The sequence below is a fragment of the Vanessa atalanta genome, chromosome 10 (genome assembly GCF_905147765.1).
Source record: "Vanessa atalanta chromosome 10, ilVanAtal1.2, whole genome shotgun sequence".
Classification (NCBI taxonomy): domain Eukaryota; kingdom Metazoa; phylum Arthropoda; class Insecta; order Lepidoptera; family Nymphalidae; genus Vanessa; species Vanessa atalanta.
Genome location: NC_061880.1, coordinates 4,134,197 through 4,148,590, shown reverse-complemented (window position 1 = coordinate 4,148,590; position 14,394 = coordinate 4,134,197). Strand labels below are relative to the sequence as shown.

Below are 14,394 nucleotides of genomic sequence, written 5' to 3'. Positions count from 1 at the left end.
CATTTTCAAAATAATATTATATCTGAATAATTTCCATAATACCGTAAACGGTAATTTGAGGCGATACCACGATAAGATTGTGTAAGAAAGAGATGTATTTTTCTTTACTTGTTCTATTTTTCGGTCAATACGTGGAACTTTATCTGGATTTGAAATAATATCGATGGAAGAGCAGGAAGCGATTTATTAAAATTTGATCGCTTGATCACAGGGTGCGTGTAAAAAATAACATGCCTTTGTTGACTCGGACTCTGATATTATCCTTGTTAAATTTTTATTTATTTATTTTATAGACCTCACCACCAAATCTATTTGTTTGTTCCACCGCCCCCAAAATACCGCTATTGATTAAATTATTTTAACAACAGATTGTAATATTACATTGAATTCAATATTTTATCGATTCATTGACATTATATGAAACACTTATTTAAACAAAAACAGGGCTCGTCCGGGAATTGAACCCGGGACCTCTCGCACCCGAAGCGAGAATCATACCTCTAGACCAACGAGCCGTGCATCTCTGTTTTAGGGGTGCGAAAATTATGAAGGGTTGAAAGGTTTGGCACCTAATAAGTAACGTTTAATTTTTATTGTATTTGCACAAAATGTAAAGATTAACAATAAGATTTTGACACGTGTATCTTACGAAATATTTACATTCTATGTAAGCGTATTCAAGCATTTTAAATTTGAAAAACCATCCACATATTTACAAAAAAAAGTTATCATAAATACTTGGACAGATGTAGGTACAATACATATAGTGGACAATACACCACTGTAGGTATTTGAAATAAAGAAGTAATAATCTCTCAACTTAAATATTAAAATCGTAAACTAGCATATTGGTTAAAAAAAAAATTACTACTACTACAACTAAAAATTACTAGTATATTGGCAAAATAAAAATTAAGCGGAACGAAACGAAAAAATAAATAACATTAAAGACTTACTATCTGATTTCAAACTTATATGAATTCAAAATATCATCGACAATACAATATAGTCATGTCGTGTTAAGTCATGTATTACATGTATTACATGACTTAACAAAATACGCAAAATCATTTTTTAAAAAGAAAATAATAACAAGACCAGAATTTAAAACGTCTGGTTGTAAGCGTATTCGAATTCCAATCGATAATCTTATTAATAGACTTGTAAATGCGGCGTACATATCATCAGGTCAAATAAAGCATTTTTCTCCCTAGCCGTATGTAAGTGATAAGTATAATCTATTGGTAATTAAAATGTAATATATTGAGCAGCCATGTTTTCTTTGACTCATTAATGGAACATTATTCTTTCTTACGGACCTTAGGCAGCGTCGGTTTATTTATCCCCAATTTATTATAATGCGGTGTTATTGAGACAGAAATGAAAATATTATGTTTGTCGCTTAGTAAAGAACGATTCGTATGGATTCAAATTTGGATAAGAGAATGATTTTTTATACTTACAGATTATATGGTTGGGGAAAATTTGTACAAGTTAGTCTAAGAATTGAGATATACATATACGAAAAGGACATGGTCAAGCCAAATATGAGCGACCTGGTTTGGCTCCTGATTTTTTCTTTAATAGAAAAAAAAGTTTAATCCAATTGTATGACACGGACGAGTTGTTATTGTGGATATTGCAACTGTATATTTTTTATATTTATAAAAAAGTCTTGGGCTCGTCCGGGATTTGAACCCGGGACCTCTCGCACCCAAAGCGAGAATCATACCCCTAGACCAACGAGCCGACTACAAAAATGAATGAAATTTAAATGTATATTTTAAAATATAGCTGTAATCATACAATTGCCGTTATAAAAAAGACAACAATTGTACAAACATCGGTAACACGTATCAAATTAAAACTTACAAGACAAACGGTATGTCTCTACAAAAACGTTTATATTAAAACATTTATAAACAAAACATACATAAATTAAATAATATTATTTTTTTAAGTTATTACGTATTAAGTTTATACGTTGATGTAGGATTGCCGTTCTATTGAACAAATGTGAACGAATAGATCTGAGTGTTTGTGCACATATTTGTACATTCTTATTTAATATCTCCTGCGCACTTAGTATATCGGTCAGAAGGACATCATCGTCGCTTTACGGTTACTACATTTAAGTATGTTATTTGTATAATTATTCTGGGGTGTTATTTGACCTACTTATAACATTTATTCACCAAATACTTTTAAGTACAAAATAATCAAGATAAGCAATTTCTTTCTGCTTTTAAATACAAATAGCCTCCTCTTTGTTTGTTAATTTTAATTTAACTTTCCTTTCCTTTCTCATCGCATAGGATATATCTATTTTGATATCATAAAGCTGAAGTATATGTTTGTCTGTTTGTTTTAATTTTAGGATCTATCATCCCGAACCGATAAAAACGTTTTTGTGATACCGAATATCTCATTTATTTACGACATCACTTTAGAAACCTCTAAAATTATAAGTATTTCATTACTATATTATGCATAAATAAACCTTCCTCTTGAATAACTCTATCTATTTAAAAAAAAACCGCATCAAAATCCGATCCGTAGTTTGAAAGATCTAAGCACACATAGGGACAGACAGCGGGAAGCGATTTTCTTTTATACTATGTAGTGATAAGGTTGATTTTTTAATAATGTCTATACATATATAGGATACATGGAAAGTTATTTTTTATGTTTATATAGATAAGAAATCTTTATAAAGAAATTATAATGGCAAAGGACGAAACGACGAGTGAAGGCGGTATATCTTACGTCATGCAATGTACCTATATTATTTAATCAACTAATGCAAATGAACTTTAAACGTCGCCAAACACCAATTAGATGACATAATTAGAAAATTTGTTGGACACTATATAATAAAAAAAAGGAATATATTACATATATATTTATTAAATTTAACATTTAAACACATAATCCATTTAAGTGTGATACAAAAGTATTATACTTACAAAAATAAATTAGGAAACAAAGCTTAAATTATAAAGACAATCAATATATAAAAATTGATGAAATTTTAAACGACTTTTGCAATTGAGTATGCGCTGCGACCGCAGGTTTACGAGCTAAGTGCGAATTGGACGGTGGAACCGACAAACAGCCGCTGAGAGTAAATGTTATACGTGGCAAGTGTGAAATGATTTTCCCATCGGCCGAGTGTTTGTAGCATATTTGCATAAATTATATCTTTGAATAAATCTTTGGGCTATCACTTTTGTTGTTTATCCAGATATGTCATTTCGTCTTTGGTTATGAAGATAATAAATTACATTTAATATAAATAATATATGTATACAAGTATTTAAAAAAAAAACGTAGTTAAATTAAATACATCAACAATTACCAACATACATATATAATGAAAAATCCTATAAATTTAAGCAATTAATTTAAGAAGGCATACATAAAATTGCGGAAAACTTATTCCAATTTATATTTTATAAATTAAACATTAAACAATTTATTAATTTAATTATATCATCATACTCTTTAGGGAAGTGGTAAATTGCTGTTAACCGTATTCGTGTGTATTTGTTACATCACATTTGGATCTTTGCCATCGGATAACCGTACGATTCAGCAATCCAGCTCTTAATAACATACTCTAGCTTTTAATATCGGTAATTAATTACCGATTGATTCACATTACAATCTAATCAATGTATTTTGCTAGTATCCATCGCGAAATTTCAATACGGATTGTTTCAAATATATAAAATAAAAAAAAAAAACTTTTTAAGTGTAAAATTAATTGACAATTGTGTATTAATAGGGTTTTATGCAAGTATGGTAAGGTATTAACCACTCATCATATGTTTCATCAAAGGATGTATGAGCCGGAGTAATACAGGCAACGCACCTGTAACCCCCCTGGTGTTGCAGATGTCCATGGGCGGTGGTAATCACTTTCCATCAGGTGAGCCTCCTGCTCGTTTGCCCCCTATATCATAAAATAAAAAAGGCGACTCAACAGTTTCGTCCATTGAAATATATATTTTATAGTTTTTACCAAATCAGCATAATATAGTCATAAAAATATTAATCCAAAATTAGTTGCGCGAACAAATAGAGCCATCTTATTCCGTCAGCCAACGGAAGATGGCAGTTTTGGCACCGTATTGAACTGCAACACATGCACACGCTGCCTGCCGACGGAACCTCAAATTGCTAGACGACATCCATATTTCACATGCCTTTCCTTCGTTTCGGTAACTATAATGTGTTGCGGGTAGTATGAAAACTTTGACATTTCGTAATATAGGAATATATGATGTATTAAATTGACTATTAAGCTATCACATACATTAATCATACAAAAACATAATAAAACTTAAAGTTATCTAGTACGGAATTGAATACATTTCATACAAAATTTACATTTGATTTAGTAAACAAAAAGGTAAAACGAAATTACGTTTATAATTTCAATATGTTGGATTTGTTAGTAGTTTATTTGCCTTAATTTGATTTTGGAATGGAAAATCGAGCCAATAGATAACATGATGACTTGGAGTACTTATCTAATTGTCTATTGCAATGTAATTACAGAATAGTTTTTTTTTTATTAAACGACATACTAGCTGTAACGTAAATATAGATTGATATCACTTTCACAGGAATGTAAGAAGTACAAAATCATTATTATTTAGCGCGTAGAGTAACGATGCTCGCAAAATATTTTCAAATAAACCGACATTTCGTGAAATGAAATATTTTCATAATCACTGCAACAATTTCACGCTCATTGTATTTCAGATGTAATTGTATTCGTCTCCGTATTCGCGGGCTTTATTACCCATATCAACTTTGCGGATGCTGTTATAAAATTATTATTTGCGGGCGTATTAACTGTCAACTTTATTTTTATTGGTCCATGACGCATTGTTATACTTTTGAATGGGTACTTTGAAGTGGCTCTTTTTAATTTCGTTTTACGTAAATATTTTAAATTACTTTTCCGTTACATACACATACAACATACATATTTTTGAGCGAGCTTTAATATCCTGATACCAGAAGACATTTTAGGTATTTAAATTTACATTTATGACTTTATTAATATAGTACAGTGGATTCCTTCACTCTGCAGTAACAACACAATGACGGTTGTTTATGGTCATGTAAAACTGTACGTATGCAAATGACATGGAATGCGATTCTCTACAGATTCATCTCAGACCTTTTCGATATTGGATACAGTCGCGGGCCACTAAAATTACGCTAACGACTTCTTTTTTAAAATATATTTTTAATATATAATTCATATTGGAGGTTTCATTACTTGATCCTAATCTAAGAAATATATATAAATATACATTTTACAATATATTTGGACATAAGGTTATAATGTAACTCTAGAATAAAAAAAAATTAAAGATATTTTCTTAGCAACAATTTAGAGATTATTCTAATCCCCTTTTAACGCTTTAATATTATTTTTATAATAGACGATAATAACGGAATTGAACCTGTCACGATTTACAGCTATAATTATCGGCTTGGACATTAAGCGGGATATTAACACTACGAGTTTTTACTTCGTGATGGTGCATACTCAACACGATTAGCAACATGGCTATTTAAATTATTGGACTTCAGAAATTTAAGGTTTTATACATTTAATGCTAAAACGTTTTGTTGTAAAGTGTAGTTAAAGTGAAGTGTGTGTTAAAAGCTTAACTGTATTCGAAAGACGTTTTCTGTTAATAACAATTTATGTCTCCAAATGTTATAACTGAATTTTGGTATTCATTTCCAACGTAAAAAACATTATACTTAAGAAATTGCCTATTTTCATCACAATAATAATTAATCAAAAAAAAAGTTATGTATGTTTAGTATTTTTTTCTTTATAATTTATAACTCTGGTAATATTAGGTATACTTTTTTATTATTTTAAACTAAATACTTATGAATATAGTATATATTGATTGCTTGTGTCGGCTTACATTAAAAAGTATAGTCTATGTAATTAAAAATGTTTTTTTGATTACGTTTTTCCTCCGTGCGTTCTTGCCCTGTCCTTGTTCTGCGTATTACCGCAAAGGTACTCCTTACTATCCCTAAAACATTTTTTGTCTTTGTATTCTTGTCCTTCAATATAAACATTATATATAATATCGTTAATAAATAATAATAATTTACATTTTATATGAATTTAATGGATCTAAAGCTAAAGACCTACATATCACTTTGCTAAAAATATCAGTTTATTATTTACAGTATTTCAAAAATCACGAATTTATCGTTTTATAGTTCACAGATAAAGTTATTTTTGTTCAACTTGAAATTATGATAGGTGTTCAGCGTTAAGTAAGTTGTTGTAACACTTTATGTGTTTTCTTCCAAGATAGAAGCTACTCTGCGGATAAATATTATGTAGTCAGATAATACTATTTCTTGAATTATTTCAAGTTACATGAAATGCATTGTTATTGTATTTTAATCGTAAGTTATTGTTATTTTGAATTTATTGTGATTTCTTCATTTCAAGAATTAAAAAATGCTTTGACAATTTAATAAAGCATTATTAAAAAAAAATATAGTTAAATTAAGGTCAATTTTGCAATAATCTAAAATAAAATACATTTAGAATAATCTCATTAAAGATTACAGTTATGATATGTTCTCTGTAATATTAAAGTTAGTTTATACCGTTGGCTGAATGAAAAATGTTTATGCTTCGTATAAAATCCCATCTTTACGAGATTGACACGTCGAGGCGTCGGCCCTTCGATTGTCGGCCGTCACTCAATAACTGTCAGTTTAAATCAATCACATTGAAAATGCTCCACTTCTGTGCTATATGTATCTCCTATTGTAAAGGCGTAAGGTCTATTACTGCATAATTTTGATCGTTTAAGAATGAGTGTTCCCAACTGGATTTATATTAATGAGGTGCCTCTGTACATCTATCCTTATTGTTAGTATCAGAAATAATACCATTCGGTATATAAAAGTTCGGTCATAAAAGGTGAGGTGTGCCAGGATTAAATTGTTGAGAACGCTTTGATTGTAAAAATAATTGTGTACGTCTTGTATTCATCATATTTATTATAACGCAATAAGCAGTAACTAATTATATTAAATAAAAAAATAAAGCTTCTCTAAATAGTATTAGTATACTATTTGGACTCTGTATCTTTACTCGGTTACTTTCTTACAGCATTGCTAGGCGAAGGGACCAATAAGACACATTATGACATGCCATCACCACTGCCCATAAAAATTGGCGCTGTAAGAAGTTTAAACCATTCCTTATACAGCCAATATGCCACTAACCAAAGGAAGATATGTCCCTTGTGCCTGTAGTTACACTGGCTCACTACCCTTTAAACTGGAATACAACAATACTAAATATTGCGGTTTAGCGTAGTATATATGATGAGTAGGTGGTACCAACCCAGAATGTCTTGCACAAAGACCTACCTCTAAGTAAACTTTAATCTATAGGATAGGAAGAAGGCCGTTAGGTATCTAGATTGTACCTTTATCTAAATAATTTATTCTGACACATTACTATTACAATTTTGTAGAAATAAATTATGTTTTGTAATCAAATCATTAAAATATTGAAAGTACCAACATAAAGTAGAAATAGAAATTTTAATCTTAGCGCTTAAAAAGGCGTACAGTTTTATTTAGCGCGATAGGATATAATTATAATTAAATTTTTACTTTGTACATAATACAATCCAGTCGATGTTTAAGAAACGTGAAAAAAATAGCGTTTGGATTAATTCAATTTATTTGTTAAAATAAATTAAGCATTTTCTGTTAAATTCACTGTAGTCTATCGTTTGTAATTAACCAATATTTTTAAAGATATTACAAGATTATATGAAGTAAATAAACGAATAAGGAAATACTGTTAAAACATGCGAGAACTGGATTGTCACAGTGCTAGCGATAGATCACTTGGATCGATTCTCATTATATTATACTAGCTAAGATTTGTCCATGTCTCACTATCGAAATGATATCAGAGTACAGTTTTAATTTTGTGCGTACGATGTCCGGACGCTTAGCTAATGTGATTTTGTTACTACAATTTTAGGGATGTATTACGTATTTATCACTACTTCTCACTTCGATAGAGTCAGGTTTAGTCGGCGATATAAAAAGCATCTACCTGCCGAATAATGACGTCTGAGAATGTGAAATTGTAAAGACAAACAAGGCAGTCGTTTGTTCTGTTGACCGCTCGGACGTTCGCGTGGTGGCCTAAGACATTTTTAACGTACTTTAGTGTCTTTGCTTAACAGAATTAGGATAACGTGTATAAAATGCAGGTGGTATTTTTTATTTATGGTAACTAAGAAATTGATTCATTGAATTAATTTACCTTTTGACTTATTTTACTTGTTATTTAACGTAAACGTCACTGGTTTACTGCGGATGAAATTATATGCCGTTAAATTTTATTTCGGACTTTATACCCGATAAATGCGAAAGTAACCCTGTCTTTCTCTCTATCAGTCTGTTACGCTTACGCTCACAGCTACTTTGAACCCAAAGGAGGGACATAGGCATTTTTAGAACATTTTTATACCTAAAAACTACGACTCGCACGCTGGGCGAGCTGCTGTCAAAAATTACTCTGTACTGTATGTGTATGTATCTTATATTTTATCCTTTGAAATTCAACTAATGTGTAATGTATAACAACAATAACAATGTTCGAAAATCCGATCATGTTCTTTCGTGATTTCGAACATGTTCCGTGTGCTTACAAATACGATGAATGTACTATATACTATAACAGTAGTTGGTCCTATCGGATTATGGAATTAGGGAATAGGTACTGCACCTGTGTTTGCGCCCACATTTTTGCTCTATAATATGTTCCGCGTAATTAGTTAATTTCAATGTACTTTCCTTATTATCCCTAATTACGTGTTGTTTATAAAAATTAAGATCATTACAATAACGGATCCACACGTGGCTCACATTAAACCCATATACGAATATAAAAGACATTAATTTTGCGATTTATTTTCGTCTTTCGTGCTTTCAATGAATACCCGCACGTGACTCATCTTAAACTTCGCGTCTTATAACTGACCACCCTATTTAAAATTTCCATGCAAAATTTATTTATCGCTGAGTTTTTTTTGAATAAACAGTTTGTTGAATATTTTTTTGTATACAAAGAGTATAGCCATGAAAATTTTTTTTACAATTTAAAATTTCGCTTTGAATCCAGTTTACACTATGCTTGAACGATTATTTCATATGTAACAGGATTTCATCATTAATATTTATTTAAATAAATAAGAAAAACGTTATTTAGATTTAATAATATATAATAATGAAATTATTTGTCAAATAAATAAGTGTTAACGTAAGTTATGTCTATATATAAATCTCTTTATTTATACAAAAGTAAATCTGTTTATTTAATATATATGTTTTTATAACATGTTAACCTTAAAATATAATCATCAAGCATCTTCAATTGGTGGTAGGAATTTGAGCAAGCCCACCTGGGTAGGTGCCACCTACTCATCATTCTACCGCCAGGCAGCTATTACTTAGTATTGTCGCATTCCGGTGTAAACTAGTATATCTACAGGCACAAGGGGCATCTTCAGTTCCCAAGGTTGGTGGCACAACGGCAACGCATAGCACCAGGTAGCCCATGGGCCCGTCCGTCTACCAACGGTATAGAAAAAGCGATACATATTTTACTAATTTTAAGGAGGAACTACAATTGCTTACGAAAATTTAATTTCTTTTAATGATTTACTTATTATTTAATTATATTATTACAATATAAAATAAATATTGTTGAATGCGACCACTGATCCCATATTATCGTTTGAGCGAGTGAAGTTGTATTGAAGTAGATGCTGAAGCGCTATATAGCTTATGATTTAATCTTTGGCACCATACGGGCGGTTGAGGCGTTTAGGCGGTCAATCAAATGAGCTTAACAATAATTCCCGAAAGGCATTTCTTTATCTTATCGAAATTACAATGCCGTGTGAAAATAAATCTGTACTTATTTTTATTTATAATACTTATAACATATAGTAATTCTAAATTGAAACATAACCATAGAAATATATTTTAAATATATTATTCTTACGATATGAATGAAAACGGGCCCTTAGTAGCGCCATACAGTTGTTATTGACGCTAATCTTTTCGAAAAGGACACATTGACGATACAAAGCATGCCGAGGTAAGGAACGACGCGGCGTGCAAATCTCTTTAGATCCACTAAGCGACCGATTGTGAAGTAGGTAACGGTTGTATGACTTAGTTTAAGGGTTACGGTCTTTGTGATTTTTTTATATAAAATCTTTGAATTATAAATTATTATTTTGATTTATAATACTATCTTGGTTTTATTGAATTTTATAATGTTTTAGAAAAATGATTTGTTTTTTGTAATGTTTAACCCCGGTTTTTGAACTTATTAACAAAGTCAGAAATCTCCTTAAATGCTGAACGCTCATTGGTTGTCTATTGTGACATCAGCTGTTATCGACCAATTACTATTTAGAATGAATTTAAAAATATACACTGACCGTGTTCAGCTTTTCAAAAATATTTAAAGTTAGGTAGTATTAACCATAACATTATATTTTTTCACCAACCCGCATTGGAGGTGGTGGAATATGCTCCAAACCTTCTCCTCAAAGGGAGAGGAGGCCTTAGCCTAGCAGTGGGAAATTTACAGGCTGCTAATGTATTATATTTTTTAAACGAACATACCATGTTATACGTTTATTATCCTTTTTGGTCATTGTTATGTAATTGTTAAAGCCTAAAAATAGTTCATACATATATATGAGATTTATTTCTAGAAAAATGACAGTCATTACACGATTTCCTTAAAATGGTCCTTTAGCTAGGACATTCAGTTTAATGAAAATTAAAAACAAAAGAATTTTCACTGTAAAAATCTTTTGTTTAGATTCACACATTTTTTCCACTGGGCCATATCGATTCTTATATAAAATTTATTTGAAATAATAATGATCTCGACTTTTGTTTTTAATAATTACAGTAACGTTGATCGTGTTAGTTTTAATGTTGTACAAGCCATAAAATCTTCTAGAAAATATTTTAACGCAATTAACTAAGCGAAAGAGTCCACTCAAAGCAAGAAATTTCTATATTTAGATAAAATCATCTTAAGCAATAAATCTCGCAAAAGAAAACCAACAATAAGTACATAAACAAGTATTTTGTTTATCTGATGTATGTATTCCCGCCCTTTAATAAATTACGCGCATTTCTTATGCAGACCACTAGCGACGAGTTTTTGTATAATGACAAATGTTGTTTTCCTGTATTGTTGCGATGAAAAACTTGAGTAAGCGTAGCTATCTGAAGAAATGGGTTAAGTAAGATAATTTATTTTATACAAATTCCTTCATAACAATTGATTGTATAGTTTAAGCAATGTTTTTGAAAGTACTTTGAACAGCTACAGCTATTCTTCATAGGCAGTTTAACCAAAATTTGTATTTATGTTCGACTCACGCCTATTTTTAAGCAGTCCAGACTTTAGAGGAGGATAGTACTAAGGTAAGCTGTGCCAGGTAATGTGATTCTGGTGTGAGAGTGTACAGAGTGCGTGCAAATGTGTTACTTCAAAACAATCCTCCAGCTGCTCCGATCTGTGTGGGATATGATTATTGCAAATGTATTTCATACAAATCTTCCCAAAATTTGACACTTTTCAAGATTTTCCTTTCATAAAAAAGGTTAGAAAGCCTTTATTTGAAGTAAAAATAATCTTTAACACGAAATCATTGGTAAAGGTTCACGACTTCTATCCAATAAGAACTAATATACTTAACATAAATGAAATAACACGTGAATTTTTGTCATGTCGTATAAAATATTTCGGTATAAACACCAACATGGCCTATTTTTATAATAGTACAATAACTCCCACACCAAGGAATAACAAGCAATCAATTAAGGAAAACATTAACTGGTAATATACCCAATGAAGTGTTAAACGTAATTCCCTTATGTTAAATATTTTTGAGATAAATATTTTTAAATAATATCACTTAGTTTATAAATCATATCAAAATATGCTTTATTCAAATAGGAGCCCAAGCCCTTTTGAATCGTCATTTTACATACGTCATTCTACCGAGAAGAACTTTCAAGAAACTCAGTAGTTACTCTTTTCCAACATTTTAAATACAACTTTATGTCAATCAAATACAATTAAATTCATATAACCTATGCTGCCTTCTATTGAAAGTCAACAAGTACTGACTTCACGTTTCTTCGTTATATTTATAATCTTGTGTTGAGTAATATGGTTTATTTATTAATGTATCATTAACAAACTATTTGAATTTATAAATTACGTAAAATATCTGCGGTATTTTATTATAAAAACGAATACTTTACCCCAGGAAGGATTTATTGACTTTGTGGCATCGAAAACTAGGCGTTATACGCTTATCCTTACATCTCGTATTTATGCAGTATTATTGATCTTATCAAAGTCATCCTTGTATAACATCACAATATTTTAAATATATTGTGAGGTAACATAACTGTTCCGTCATTTCTAAAATCATGCCGAAGGCAGTCTGGAGCTCCAAGAGTATAATATTATAAATAGATCGGACAGATCTTTTTGTAAAATGAAAACATATTCAATATCTATGGTGTACCCCAAAGTAATACTTATTAAGACATAATATTATGGAAATGACCAAGATGTAGTCGAGCAGTATCAATATCAGTTAGTTGTCTAACTTTTCTAACCGCGTATGCAATGGAGCCGAGTCTTCCTGTAAGGTACAATAAATGATGACGCCACAAAGTTTCGTATCTTATGCGATTTCTAAAAACACTGTAGTATCGGTTATAAGATCATTATTCTTGATATTTAATATATTATAATTTTGTTTTCTAACGTCAGGTAGAGTTACATATTCAGTTTTTCTAGTACGAAATTATTTTATGTGATCTATATTAAATTATTAGTGAAACGCAAAAAGTCTTAACCTCTATAAGTTTCAAGTTGAGCAAAATAACAAATGTTCTTTTTTACTTAACTTTAACTTATAGTGATGGTTTGATATAAGATAGAGTTTTCCAAATGTCTTAAAATATATGAGAGTTACTAAGAAAAGTAAGAAATACGATTTACTTTTGACATTCAAAACATGGTGTTCTTATTTTTCGTGCACAACAAAACAACGGCGTGGGCGTTTCAGTGCGTAGGCGATTTAGATGTTTTCGTTATAATAACTTGACGGGAATACTGAAAGACGCGAGGGCGGTATGGCGCCTCGGCTTGACCTTGAGAAATGCAATATGACTTGCTCTTGCTGAGTATACTAGAGATATCAGTAAGTTATTAGTTAAAATATAGTTTTTGTAAGAAATGAAGTTGCTTCCGCAGAAATACAAAATCATATAATATATCGTATCGCTATAAGCGATAAGACCGCCTTTGCGCACCATTTGTTGTTTCTTTTTTTTTAATACCCAATAACTGTCAAGTTATAGTTATAGTGTAATGAGTTGTGCAATAAAGTATTTAAAATAAATAAAATAACGTACTTGGAAACAAATAGTTGTAAAATAAAAAAATATTTTAATATGTCTGTTTGAGACTTACTAGACACGTTTGATTGGTTATAATGAAAGGGCTTATACGTATGTATGTATTATTTCACGGAGTTTATTGAGTTGATACAACGTGTACAATATAAAAACCATTATACTGTACACGTTGTATCAACTCAAGTGGACCATTTGACATTATCGCTGTAAGTTCGAAAATGCTCCAACAACACTGGGAACTCAGAATATGTTATTTGTGCATATAGTTACACTGGCTTACTCAGCCTTCAAGCAAGTAACACAATGTAACAAAGTATTACTGTTTTGCAGTAGAATATGTGAGTAGTGGGTTGTACCCAACCAGAATGGCTTTTACTCATGTCTGGTTCAGCAATACATCAAAATTTCTATACAATGGCGTTACAATTGCTATGTGTATAAACAAGCAGGTCAGACGGTAAGTAGTCACTGTTGTATCAAAAATCTGCTACATAAGAAAAGCAGGAATCTGTAGTATTAAGTACTAAGAATTGAATGTTGCGAAATACTCAGAAGGAAGATCAATAAATGAATATAGACATGCACGTTCGCAGGAAGAAGCCTTGCGTTGTTCATATATTGAATAGATGCCAGGCAATGATGTAATGTTAATGATTTTTTCTTTAAATATGCTACTTACACTGATGGAGTTTATTTATTTATTATATGCTATTTACTCTAAGGATATTTATAAATTACAATTAACATAAGATGAAAGATTATCAACGCCAATATTTTATATAAAACTAAATGTATGATATTTTATACGGTAATAATTTTTAA

At 30.6% G+C, this 14,394-nt stretch overlaps 2 non-coding genes across 2 annotated transcripts; both read right to left on the bottom strand.

The window, feature by feature from the left end:
* Positions 1-443: 443 nt before the first annotated feature.
* Positions 444-515, bottom strand: Trnap-cgg. Its single transcript has one exon. It is a non-coding gene; the product is annotated as a tRNA-Pro (tRNA).
* A 1,162-nt stretch (positions 516-1,677) lies between these two features.
* On the bottom strand, positions 1,678-1,749 carry Trnap-ugg. The gene has a single exon. It is a non-coding gene; the product is annotated as a tRNA-Pro (tRNA).
* Between the last annotated feature and the right edge of the window lie 12,645 nt (positions 1,750-14,394).